The sequence below is a fragment of the Diabrotica virgifera genome, chromosome 10, assembly GCF_917563875.1.
Source record: "Diabrotica virgifera virgifera chromosome 10, PGI_DIABVI_V3a".
NCBI classification, from domain to species: domain Eukaryota; kingdom Metazoa; phylum Arthropoda; class Insecta; order Coleoptera; family Chrysomelidae; genus Diabrotica; species Diabrotica virgifera.
Window position 1 is genome coordinate 152823250 of NC_065452.1, and position 14588 is coordinate 152837837.

Genomic DNA, 14588 nt, shown 5'->3' on the forward strand with positions numbered 1-14588 from the left:
TACAACATAATATCGGGGTATACTCACGTTTGTGCCTATTTCTCCCTACAAGGTGTCTCAAACTTTTGTTTCGGTTAAAACACATGTTAAATTACAAAACCGTCTATTTTTTTGTTTCTAAAGATATCAGGGACATTCAAACAACAGCATGTTCACAAAAGATAAGACTACAATATTATTCTGATGTATACTCACATTTGTACCTCGTTCTCCATACAGGGTGTCTCAAACTTAACACAAGAAAAACATATTTTCTTCTTCCACCCGGTATAAGTACAAAAAATAAGTTTGAGTAAACCTTTGCACAACTGTGTAAATACTAAAGAAAAGGCTAAAATAAAAAAAATAGAGAAATCCGTCTGTTCGCGAAGAAATCAACTATGAAAATCAGCAGAATTTTCTATATCCCTAACTTTTGACGAGCAGTTTATTATAATGAATAATTTCATTATGCAAGTTCTCTTTGGTTTCATCAACATCTTTTTTATATTCCTCGCATAAAATACTAATTCACTTTTTGACTTCTTCTTTATTTAGCGTAAAAAACATCTAACAGCTGATGTAACACCTTTGTAGCATTATATTCTCTTTAAAAGATCTTGAGAAATATTGTGGCATATAACATTAAATAGGTATATGTACTTCAATTCTGAATATATATCTCTTGCCCCTTTAAAATTGTTTCACTTTCAACTGCTTCATCGAAAAATGTTTTTTTCTTTGTTTGTTGAAGGCTATAAAATATGTTTGAGATTATTGCCTTCACAAAAAAATATTTTTGGCTTCTAGTTCAATTTCACTTAATTTATTTCTTACGTCTCCAACAAAGCTCAAATGTCATTAATTCTACTCCAATTGACACGTCCAAGTCCACGCAGTTTCTAACGTTTTGCTTGTTGCATTCACTCGTTTTAAAATCCTTGCCCAAATCAGTGTCAATAGAGTATTCAAGTTAATCTGTCTCAAAGGTATCCATTTTATTATGCAGTGCCTTGGCTTCACTTCTAACAGCTGATTTTTTGTCTCTATTATTGCTTAACTGGAAAAATATGTTTGATGGATCCGTAGTTATTAAGTAAAACATTTACAGCGTCAAAAGTTTCTACATGTTTTGTTTTCATCGCTTCCAAGAATTCATTGCAAGTTTGGTCAGACAGATAGCTAACTGAACCTTTTTCTTTATTCGCATTCCGCTGTAAATGCTGAGATAAGAGGTTGTCAAAAGCAAAGTATACAAGACAGTTTAAGTAATTTCCCTTATGACGACTCGTTAAATTCTCATGGGATCAACGAAAAGCTAGTCCTTGAGAAGCAAGTAATTTAATGGTGACAACTCTTCTTAGGTCTTAGGACCTTTACTCAATAGTCAGCTTCGCGTTCTACTTGCTTTTTCAAGCCGGCGTCTATAACTCCAATTTAACTGATGATCCATCTAACTCCAACTGATGATCTTGTTATTAATGTAACCATAGAGTTCAGATGAAATTTACTTTCTTCGTGAGATTTGAGTAAGCTATTCAAATATTTCTAGTAGGTAAAATATATCCAAAATCAGTTAAACTATTTTTTTTTCAATTGAAAATAATTTGCACGGGTAACAATAAACAGCTTTAACACTTCTCTTCGCCTCCATTGGGTTTTATATAAGAGTTGCTTTCATTTAATCTTCTATAATAAGCTTTGTCTCCAGCTTCATACATTTTTTTAAAATTATCTAAGGAATCGCTCTTTGGTTTAAAAGTTGTCACCATTCTTATTTATCAGTCTTAAAATCAGACCATTTCGAAATCGCAGGTATTTCGTAGTCTTTTTCTCTATTTAAAAAAATATAGTCCTCGATTATTTAGCGGACCTTAATTTATTATTAATAAAAGAAAGCGTCCCTACGGGCCCCTCCGGGGCCCTTGCCCCTGGGCTCCCGCCTTAAGCGCCCATTGGATAAAACGGCACTGCTATTAGTCGAAGCAATAAAGCACTGAACCTCGAAAAAAAAAACGACAAGACGGATCTTAATAATTATTCTTTTTGCATTCGATTCGTGAATGCGACAGGAAACTTTGTGACACCTAGCCATGATATATTATTGAAAAATTGCATTTGTGCATACAAAAAATGCATTCCTAAAGTGCATCTCAAACAGACAATAAAAAAAATTCAGAACTCGTCAATTATCGGTGGAAATAAGTTCAATTTTGTTACTCGGGGTTTTTGGGGTCGCTGAAAACGAATATAACGTCAAAAGTGATCTCCGGAGTACCTGGTGCCCAGGATAGCTACTGTTTACCTCGTCTTCTGGAGTTTTTGGCAAATTCATTAAACAATTAGGCAAAAATCATTACTCGGGGGGTTTTGGGGTCGCTGACGACGAATATGACCTCGGAAGTGATCTCCGAAGTACCTGGTGTCCAGGGTACCTACTGTTTACCTCGTCTTCTGGAGTTTTCGGCAAATTTATTAAAAAATTAGTCAAAAATCATTACTCGGGGGTTTTTGGGGTCGCTGAAGATGAATATGACATAGGGAGTGTTCTCTGGAGTAGCTGGTGTCCAGGGTAGGTACCATTACCCATTAGACCATTAACGTTCAGAAAGTTACTTTCGGTGAATCCAATAACTTCCAAGTTTAGAGGTTTGGCTGATTGTATAACGAAAATTCCAGAAGTCGACGTAAAAAGTAGGTATCCTAGGCACCAGGTACACCAGGAGATAATTTTCAATGTCATCTTCTTTTTCAGCTAGTCCAAAAACCCCCGAGTAATGATTTTTGACTAATTTTTTAATGAATTTGCTAAAAACTTCAGAAGACGAGATAAACAGTAGGTACCCTGGGCACCAGGTACTCCGGATATCACTTCAAACGTCATATTCGTTTTTAGCAACCCCAAAAACTCCCGATTAACAAAATTGAACTCATTTCCGCCGATAATTGACGAATTCTGAATTTTTTTTATTATCTGTTTGAGATGCACTTAAAGAATTTTTATATGCACAAATGCAGTTTTTCAATATTATCTCATGGCTATGGGTCACAAAGTTTCCTGTCACCTTCACGAATCGAATGCAAAAAGAATTATTAAGATCCGTCTTGTTTTTTTTTCGGAGGTAAGGCCGATTTTAGTGCTTTATTGCTTCGCCTATATCAGCGATACTAAACCTTTTTTTCCCTGGGCCACATAGTAGCTATTGCCACAGCTTGCGGGCCACAATCAAGGTGAAGTAATATACAGTATAATGTATGATACAAATAATGAGATGAATAAATTTGTTATTTCGTAAATGGGCGACTATAAGAAAAAATCCTGAAACAGGTCGATTTTTTATTTTTAAATTATGATTTTTTGACATGTATGTTATACTAGTGACGTCATCCATCCGAGTGTGATGCCGTAATCGATGACTTTTAAAAAAAAATTTAAATAACAATTAAGTTCGTGTGCTAGCTCATTTGAAAGGTTATTCAATGTTCTATTCAGCAATTTAAACATTTTCTGCATATTTCATTTTTGAATATGAAGATTCACACAGGTATGATTAAGCAAACAACGTGAAGAGCAAGTAAACACAACTTTTGAAAGTTTTGTAGTTATTCGGTACTAATTTCCAGAATTCTCAATATTGATTTTCGTCTCTTTTTTTCTTTAAAAATTGCCTCCAGAATTGTATCATCTTTAAAATCAATTAGTTCATCTGACAACTTTGCGTTATTAAATCCCAATGCCGCAAATTGTGTAGTAGCGGCTACTTCTAAGTGCCAGAGATTTTCCACTAATAGAAGATATTTCCTAATTTTTCGCAAATCATTAAATCTTTCCTAAAATTCATCGCTCAAGAAAACTAAGAAGAAATAGTAGCAAAGTTTTCTGGAGATACATCAATTCCATCTTGTTGACCTTTTACCAGTGTCGAAAAGTTATACAGATTTGTTATATTAATTTCCTCGATGTACCCCCATCTTTAGCTTGTCCTCGAAAGCAAATACTTTATTCTTCAACTGCGAAATAATTTTATGTTTACCTTTTAATTTGTAAACGACGATTAAGTTCGCCAAGTTTTCTGTTATGTTACAAATACATAAATGCTAAAAGCCACCACCAGTCCACCAACTATCTTACTCAAGTTCAAAATAATTTGATCGTTTACAGAACCCTCAAGTTAGCCTTCGGGCGACATAAAAAACGCAAGAGGGCCGCATGCGGCCCCACTTGGAGAAGAAGAATCTTATGACTGCATTTTATAAAAATGCTCTAGGTCGTAACGGCCTATGGGGCGTGCGTATAAATAAATATACGTTTTTATCTGTTACAATATCTCAGACAATAATTTTTTGACGAAATTATTTGGACTGTTTAATACAATTCAGAGATGTGTATTAATAATCGGGCTCCTGTGTTAATTCATCATATACGTATAGCTTTTGGGTTATTACGCAAGAATTATTTCTAGAAATATTCATGCAGAATTATTTGCCCTATGACAAGTAGCGCAACCGCAAATAAACGACACATGATCAAAGACATGAACGTCCGTCTGCCGGCTTTCAAGGTTTATTTTCTGATATTCCAGAGGCTCATTGTCACCTTGTTTTAAAACTTTAGTCACCTTCCACCTTGCGGTTTATTTTTTAGTATTATTTGTAACCGTTTATTATAAGTTTTTCCGTGAATACAATGTTTCCCCGATACCCTTTTTGAATCTACAAGTACGTTGTCTGAAGTGGTTTTTGGTAGAATTTGCTGTACGAATAAAACAAAGATAATAATGTATTGATGAATTTATAAAAGAGTTAAAAATAAATAGCAAAAATAATGTAAAGCTATAGAAATATATAAAATCACAAAACAAGAAAAAACAAACAATTAAGATCTATGCGGAAATATGGAAGAAACATTACGAAAAGCTATTTAAGAGAGAAAGCACTCACAAATGCACAGAAGAAACATACATTGATGATAAAAACGAAATCTAAAATCCGTCAAATGAGGATTTTTTACGTGTGATAAGAAATCTAAAGCAAAAGGAAGCAGGAAACTCAGACGAAATCCCAAACGAGTTAATAAAACGAGGCGGAGAAGAACTGCAACGGAAAATATAATATGACCTAATAATAAGGAGAACCCAAAATATAAAAACGAACAAATTCAACAAACAATTGAAGATAACAAGAGCCTCAAAGTTCTAAGAAGACAATTAACAAATGGCAAAAAAGAAATAACGAAATTAAAGGATAGAGATGGAAATATCATCATCAACAGAGATGAATTATTAAGGGTAGTAGAAGACTTCTATACAGAACTATACAACAGCCAACAAAATCATGATGAGCCACTAGAAGATTCAGGAAAAAGGTTAGTCAACCAAGGATCGGAGTTAATGCCTGATATATCAACAGACAAAATCAGGAACGCATTGAGAAAAATGAAAAGAAATAAAGCTCTGGGAGAAGACAATATCATCATAGAAGCCGTAAAGATTGGAAGAGACAGACTTTTAAACAACATAAAGGAAGTGTTCAACTTATGTTTGCACCAAAGTGAAACACCTACAATATGGCACAGTGCACTTACCATCTTATTACACAAAAAGGGCGATCCAACAGACCTCAAGAATTACCGGCCCATAAGCCTATTAGACTACCTCTACAAGTTATTCACAAGAATAATAACAAATAGACTGGAAACAAAATTGGATTTTTACCAACCTAGAGAACAGGCGCGATTTAGGAAAAACTTTGGCACTAACGACCACCTACACTGCATAAAAGGAATTATAGAAAAATCTATCGAATACAACCGACCATTGGTCCTGGCTTTCGTAGACTTTCGCAAAGCATTTGATACGATAGAAATTAACAGCATAATGAGAGCATTGGAGGAAAGTCGTATAGATTATGGGTAGTCCAAACTGATAGCGAACATATATAATAATGCAACCATGACCGTCCGACTACACAAAGATACCAAATCTATAAAAATCAAAAGAGGAATTAGACAGGGAGATACGTTATCTCCCAAACTCTTTACGGCAGTACTTGAACATGCTTTCAAACAATTGCAGTGGGACGCCAAAGGAATAAATGTCGACGGCGAAAGGCTTTCCCACCTACGATTAGCAGACGACATAGTTCTTATAACAGACAACTTAAGAGAGATTAGAACTATGCTTACTGAGTTAGATGCCGCCTGTAAAAAAGTTGGTTTAAACATAAATTTTGGAAAGACACAATACATGACAAACCTGGTACCAAGCGAAAATCCAAAAGTCGACGTCAACGAAATAGCATTGGTCCATAAATATAAATACTCAGGGCATGAAATCCAAATTGCCAGGGACAATCAAACTGCTGAATTACAGAGAAGGATCATCTTAGCATGGGCCGCATATGGGGCTCTATCAGAAACTTCAAGAGCAACTTGCCAAATTATTTGAAAAGGAAGACGTTCAACCAATGTGTGCGTTCAACCAGTCATGACTTATGGCGCCGAAACACTATCGTTAACCCAGGCCACAGCAACGAAACTTAGAGTGGCCCAAAGAAAAATGGAACGGTTACTACTTGGACTGACTCTCAGAGACAGAGTCAGAAACGAAGAAATCAGAAGAACAGGCGTCACAGATGTCATAGAGCGAGTAGCATGGCTGAAGTGGAATTGGGCGGGCCATGTAGCCAGAATGAAGGACCGGAGGTGAACCCAAAAAATTACAGTGTGGAGACCAAGAGAAGACAGAAGAAGTAGAGGTAGACCACTTACACGATGGACAGACGACGTCAAAAGGATTGCTGGGAATTGGTTGCAGAAAGCCCAAGATCGACAAAACTGGAAGAAATTAGGGCAGGCCTATGTTCAACTTTGGATGCAGAAGGCTGGATGATGATGATGAATAATAAGGATTTGAGAAGAAGAAAGAATGGAAAACAGGATGGATATTTACTATTCTAAAGAAAGGCGACACCACACAATGCAACCACTATAGAAGAGTAAGTAAACAGCTGCTACAAAATATTGACATCATTAATCACACAAAGACTCTCAAAATACATTGAAACCAAAATAGGAGACTACCAGCAGGGATTTAGCGAGGGAAGATCAACAATAGATACAATACACATAATCACACATAATCACAGATATAACCTAAAAAGTTTGGCAGTAAAGGCATATCCAGGAGCGGACGTATCTTCTGATCACATTCTTTTTATGGCTAGGTTTCAACTTCAACTAAAGAAGACGCAAAAAAGCCGCAACAACAATAAACTTGGTACGGTCCTGACAATGATAATATACATCACGTTGTAAACCGCTGCGAAATTTATCAGTTTTTAAATGATAAAAACACAGTTTAAAATTATTTTGTTAGTTCCTCCACATTGTTATAGTTGAAACACCATGTAAACCTCGCAAACCTGACGTGAGTACCAAAAACCACATCATATTATATTTATATTAATAATAGTATAACCTATAAAATATCCAAGAAATATAAATAGGACCAGTTTTGGGCCAAGATCCACACCGGTTTTTGAACCGGCGACAGGGCCGGCCTTGCAACGTCTCCAAAATTAATCAAACATGACTTCGAATAACACCATGAACACTACCCAAACTACATCTCACATCTCATATTCCAGTGTTGTTAACACGTTTAAACAACCAACAAAGGACGAAGCCATAGTTCTTTCTAGTATTGAAGGAACCAAAGTTCAAGAGTACATCATAGCCGTCGGTTCAATAGTTGGTCCACGTAACGTATCTTTCGCTTCCAGAATAGCCAATAATAGAATATGTATATATCTCTCTTCTAAAAATATGGTTGATTCATTGCTGCATTCCCACAAATACGTCAATATAAAAGAAACTCAAGTAGAAATAAGAAGACTTATCACTCCAGCTCAAAGACTGATAATATCAAACGCTGGTCCTTCTGTTCCAACCACGTTAATTGAACAAGAACTACGTAAAATGGGTATAAACGCCGTCTCTAAAATGACTTTTCTTAGGGTAGGAATGCCTGAAAGCGAATACAGCCATGTCTTGAGTTTTAGAAGGCAAACATTTATCACACCTTTAGAAAATATGTCCATTCCCGATTCTTTCATGATCTCTCATGATAATACCACTTACAGACTATACCTTTCTATAGAAGGATTCAACTGTTCAAAATGCAAGACTATTGGTCACCAGGAAACAGAATGTCCTGACAATGCTAATACAATCACTTCTAATGCAACCACTTCTAATACAACCAATCTTGACTCAACCAATTCTAATACACCCACTTCTAATACAACAAATCCTGACCCAACCAATTCTAATCCAACCACTTCTAAAGCTCTTCCAGAAACCTCCCAAAACACACAATATATAACAAATCTACCTTATAACCAAACAAAACAAAAACCTTCTGACAAAGCCTTAATATCCACCTCTAACGATCACCCAGCATCTTCCCAAAACATATTAGATCAGATCCCAGACGTACAGGTCTCTAAAAACCAATTAGAATCTACCATACAAACTGACGACATGTCAAGACCTACAAATAATACAAATCAAACAAACACTTTAAAAATCCCAACATCATCAACTTCCAACAAGATCAGCAATCTTACTCCATTAGAAATAACACAACCTAAAATTATTCCAAACGTCACAAAACATCTAAAAAGGCTCATCTCATCGTCTCCAGAAATCAACGAAAATACCACACAGACCGATTCTCATATCTTCACTTCTCCAGTAACAAGGAAATCAAAGAAAAAAACAAAAACGTCTAAGAGAAATTCTCGTGATGAACTTTTACTTTCCCTTGAGACAATTAAAGACAAAATCGCAAACAGATCACCACCACTTGTCCTTAACTTCGACGAAATATGTGACTTTCTCGAAAACACATTAAACGCCAAACATCCCGAAATAACCTCAAAAAACTATTCGAACGAAACAGCCGAATTAATTCAGATCCTTAATTTTGTTCACGCTTATACCCACAATTCAAAATTAAAAAATAATATAACTCGATTAAGAAAGAAACTAAGCCTCAATAATTTCTCTTCCACAGAAGAGACCGATGAAACACATTCTCAATCAGAACTCGAAAATGTCTAACCCCTATATATTACAGTGGAATATCAATGGGTTCTACACCCATTTAGAACAATTAAAACTTCTAATAAATGAAACATGCCCTAAGATCTTATGTCTTCAAGAAACTCATTTTAAGCAATCCAATATTAATCTTCAAAACTACCAATGTTTTCCAAAAAACAGAATAGCACAACAGGCAAGTGGCTGAGTAGCCATCTTTGTAAGAACAGACCTAGAAGCTAAGCCAATCACATTAAGAGTGTCCTCAATTTCAAAAAGAAAGAAGATCCCATAGAATCACAGACGATGACCTCAAGACAATCCTCACCAAAAAAGTTTCATCAGTGTTAACATATTTAAAAGACATCAAATTGTATAACTTTATTTAATGTAATGTATTGTTATATCCACTAATAACCCTGCGCGGTTGATGTGGTTTTGTGTTTTAAATAAAAAAAAAAAAAAAAAACAATAAACTTAACATACAGAAACTAAAGTCAGAAGTAACAAAAGAAAATCTGAAACACGAAATCAACACAAATCTAGACAGAAACCCAGGAAATAATTGCAACCTAGAACAGCAGTGGCAATTCTTCAAAACCTCTATATTAGAGCCAAGTAAGAAAGTACTTACAACAACCAAATGTAAGAAAGGAGAATGGATGACGGAGGATATTCTAGAGTTGATGAATGAACGAAGAAAAAACAAAACCATCAATTAGACCCGCTATAAACAGCTTCAAAACCAAATAAGAACAAAAATTAGGGAGGCTAAAGAAACCTAGTTCTCTGAAAAATGTAAAGAAATAGAAGAATTGCAAAACAGATATGACAACTTCAACCTACATAAAAAAGTCAAAGAACTAGCCGGGATAGGAAATATAAGAACCTCAAATATATTGCTCGACAAAAATGGAAATATTATAATGGATACAGAACGAAAACGACGACGATGGAAAGAGTACTACATCGAGGAACTATTTCGTGACCAGAGAGAAGCTAGTACATCCATAGGTAGCCAAACCGAAGATGTGAGCCCAGTCCAGAGATAACCAAATCAGAGGTTCGTCAGGCAATAGACTCTATGAAAACTAATAAATTTGCTGGTCCAGGTGAATTACCTAGCGAGCTGATAAAGTTGGTCAACGAGAAAAACCTGGACATAATAGTAGAACTGTTCAACGCTATCTATACTACGGGAATCATCCCTAGAGAAATGTTGACATCAGCATTTGTGTGTTTGCACAAGAGACAGCACAGAGACTCAGATAGATGGATGGAACATATAGAAAGGAGAAATCCAGAAGACCACGTATCAGGCAGACCACGAGGAACACCCAAAACCAGAAGGGAGTACCAGTTAGTTGAGGACCTTAAAAAATGGGAGTTAGAGAATGAGTAACCATAAGTAAAAACAGGAACGAATGGAGGAATATTGTAGAAGATGCCAGTCACACAACCAATTGTAAAACCAAAATGTTAATGCGGATTGATTCACCGCGACAAACGAATCGGAAGAGCCCAAAGAGGGCGGCAATCACTCCGCTAGGAGTGTAGATGCCATGATGATGATGACAAGACACATGATCAAATACATGAACGTCCATCTGCCGGCGTTCAAGGATTATTTTCTGATATTACAGAGGCTCATTTGTAAATTGTTTTAAAACTTTAGTCACTTTCCATCTTGCGGATTATTTTTTAGTATTATTTGTAAGCATTTTTATTCAGTAGTCTCGTGTAAGTTTTTCCGAGAATCTATCGCGTGGAATATGTTTCCCCGATACCCTTTTAAAATCCACAAGTACGTGTATTCTGAAGTGTTTTTGCTAGAATCTCATTAGAAACGTTAACAATTAATTAATATTCCGGATTTGGTATTTTCTTCGGTTTTATCTTTATTTTAACAACAAAATTGATGTCGAATATCATTTTCATGATTTTAAGTATAAAATCTGAATAAAATTTGCAGACAAGTTTTTATTTGATAGAAGAAAGTAATAAATAAAGTTATTTCTTCAGTTTTATCTTTATTTTAACAACAAAATTGATGTCGAAGATCATTGTTATGACTTTATGAATAAAATTTGCAGACAAGTGTTTATTTAATAGAAGAAAGCAATAAAAATGTTAAGCTTTTAAAACGATTAAATACAACAGAAGAAGATTCATTCAAAGGAGCGTCAAATTCAAATCAGTGACGCAAATTCAATAAGTCAATAAATACCTACGTAAAAAATAATAGATAATTTTATTTTAAATTTAACAACACATATATTTTGATTTTTCTGAAGATTATTGTGAAGATGTAAATCAAATAATATTTTGTTCTATTTATAAAACTTTTTATTAGGAAATAATGCCTCTTAAACTATTTTAAATACTAGTGTCCCAGATAGTGGATTCCAACACTGAGCATTAGCATTGAGCACTTATAACTAACTCCTTTTTTTAATATTCTAAATATACATAGTAAAAATATAGTAAAAAGAAAAGCGAAACCCAAATGCCTTTATCTATACAGTGTGTTTGGTAAAGAATGGGCCATAGCTTAACCTTAGATTCATGAGGTTAAAATAGGTCGATTGAAGCTAACTTAGCTTAGTACAAAAGTTGATAATAACCAAAATACAGGGTGTCAAAATTAAACTTTTATTTTATTTATTCTTGAATATTTCGTGACATGCATGGGATAAAATATGTTATGATTATGGGCTCTGGGTAATACATAATTTTTGGTGGCGAAATTAGATTTATCGACCCAAAAAACCCCGCTTACCAAATTTCGTGTTCTTGTTCTTATCCCATGCCTGCCAGGAAATATTCAAGAATAAATAAAATAAAAGTTTAACTTTGACTGTATTTTGATTGTATTTCTATTATTATCAACTTTTGTACTAAGGTAAGTTAGCTTAAATAGACCTATTTTAAACTCAGGAATCTAAGGTTAAGCTATGGTCCATTCTTTACCAAACACCCTGTATAGTAATAATTTAATAATAAAAAAAAGTTGATGGATTCGACTGTTACTTGATGGAAGTTCATTTTATCTAATAATAAAACACTGAAAACGTTTTCTATACTTCCACAGAATTTATTATAACTAAGTGACTACAGCTGTTTCGTCAGCTGTCAGATATTATTACAGAATACACTAAATTTTCACCTAAATTCACCATAAAAAATACACTAGAACTAGTTAATAAAATACAACATTTTCAATTGCCCAACAACTCCAGACTAATTACATTTGACGTAAAAAATCTTTTTCCTAGTGTTCCTCCTACAGAAACTTTAGTTTTAGTTAAGAATCTTTTAGACCATAATAGTACAAATCCGATCATTGCATCTGAAATTTTACACCTTCTTGAAATTTGCATAAATCAAGACTATTTTGAATTCAATAATCAAATATACACAAACAACAGTGCAGGACTTATTATGGGTAATCCTCTAACCCTTCAGATATATTTATGAACCAACTTGAAACAACAATTTCTAAACATCCCGTATTTAAACAGTTCTTATATTGGTGGAGATACGTGGATGATATACCAGTATGCTTTACAGGAACTAACAGACAACTTGACCAATTTCTATCATATATTAATTCACTTCATAATAATATTGAGTTTACAATAGAAACAGAACAGAATAACTCCATAAACTTTCTAGATGTAACGATTTCCAGACTACACAACAAACATGAGTTCTCTGTATATCATAAACCTACCCATACTGGCACAACTATACACAATTCATCATCCCATCCTACACAACACAAATTAGCAGCCTACCATAGCATGATACATAGACTGACAGAAATTCCCATGACAAAAAATAACTTCGAGATAGAACTAAACATCATTAAACAAATAGCAGTAAACAACGGCTATAACGAACAAACAGTTAACAAAATTTTAAACCAAAAACTCCATAAGAAAGCCCTGAAATTAGTGTATCCACCACCACAGAAAGAACCCAGTACCTTCTGGTCTCTCACATATACTGGCAAGATAACAACAAAAATAGCCAGATACATAAAAAAGAAAGGAATAACACCAGCTTTCAGAACTAACAACAACTTAAACAAATATATTAAGAACAATAAAAGCCGAAAGAGAAAGCAACTACAGAGTGGTGTGTACAAACTAACGTGTGGTGACTGTCCGAAAACGTACATCGGTCAAACTGGCAGAACTTTTGACAAACGGATAGCAGAAGACAAAAGGGCATTCAACAATAGAAAAACAGACACTTCTACATACGCACTTTACCTTCTAGATCATAATCATTCTTTCAACGAGGAGTTTCAAATTCTGCATATTCAAAATAAAGGCCTTAAGCTATCTTTTTTAGAATCTATGGAAATTAATAAACTGAAAAATACAGATATAATTCTGAATGACCAACTCGAGACAAACAGCTTCCCACTCCTCAACCTCTTCAGTTGAAGACTTAAAAAGGCAAACACATTGTAAACTATATCACTTGAGAAAGGCACTCTGCCGAAACAGCTGTAGTCACTTAGTTATAATAAATTCTGTGGAAGTATAGAAAACAAACGTTTTCAGTGTTTTATTATTAAATAAAAAAGAAAAGAATTGAATTATTACAAAGAATGATGAAAGAACTAGATAGAGTTGACAAAGATAGGATTGAAAATGAATTACAGTAAAACAAAAACCATGACCAATCAACAAAAAGAATTAATAATTACAGTGGCACAAACAAGAATAGAACAAGTAAAAGGGTGTTCAAATATATATCTATGACAAATCACTAAATTAAATAAAGAAAATCAGGCCGAAGAAATAAAGAGAGACTGGCCTGGGCATCATTCAGAAGGGTATATATTCAGAAGAATATATTTTAAATAATAGAAAACACCCCCAATACCAAAAACAAAAATCTTATATCAATGTATACTCCCTGTCCTCACTCTGTCCCTGACCTATATGGCTCACAAACCAGGACGTTTACAAAAGAACATTTATATGGAAAAAATGGCAAAGATAGAAAGATCCGTGGAAAGACAAATGCTGAATATCAAACTAACAGACATGCAAAGAATCGAATGGATCATTAACAAAACAAAAGTGAGAGATGTCCCAACCCAGATAGCAAAGCATAAATGGAAGTTCGTCGGACATACCTAAGGAAAAAGGATGAAAGATGGAATAAGACATACATTGGAGATCGTGGAACCACAAACGAAAAAGAGGAAGGCCACAAATGAAAAGTACAGGGGAAAAACAAGGAATGTCACTTTTTCATTAATTTTGGTTTTTCTCGCCATGTGGTAGCAAAAACTGAATACTATCGACTAGACTCTCGATTCAGAACAATAACCAGAAATATCAGTAAATATAAATGTTCTAAAAATTTGTTTCCAGGCGAAGGACCAGGATTGTCCGCACGCCACTGAACAAAAATATGGATATCAGCAGTTTTTTGGTGCATTATTAAATTAATAAATTGATATAGATTAATATTATATGAAGAT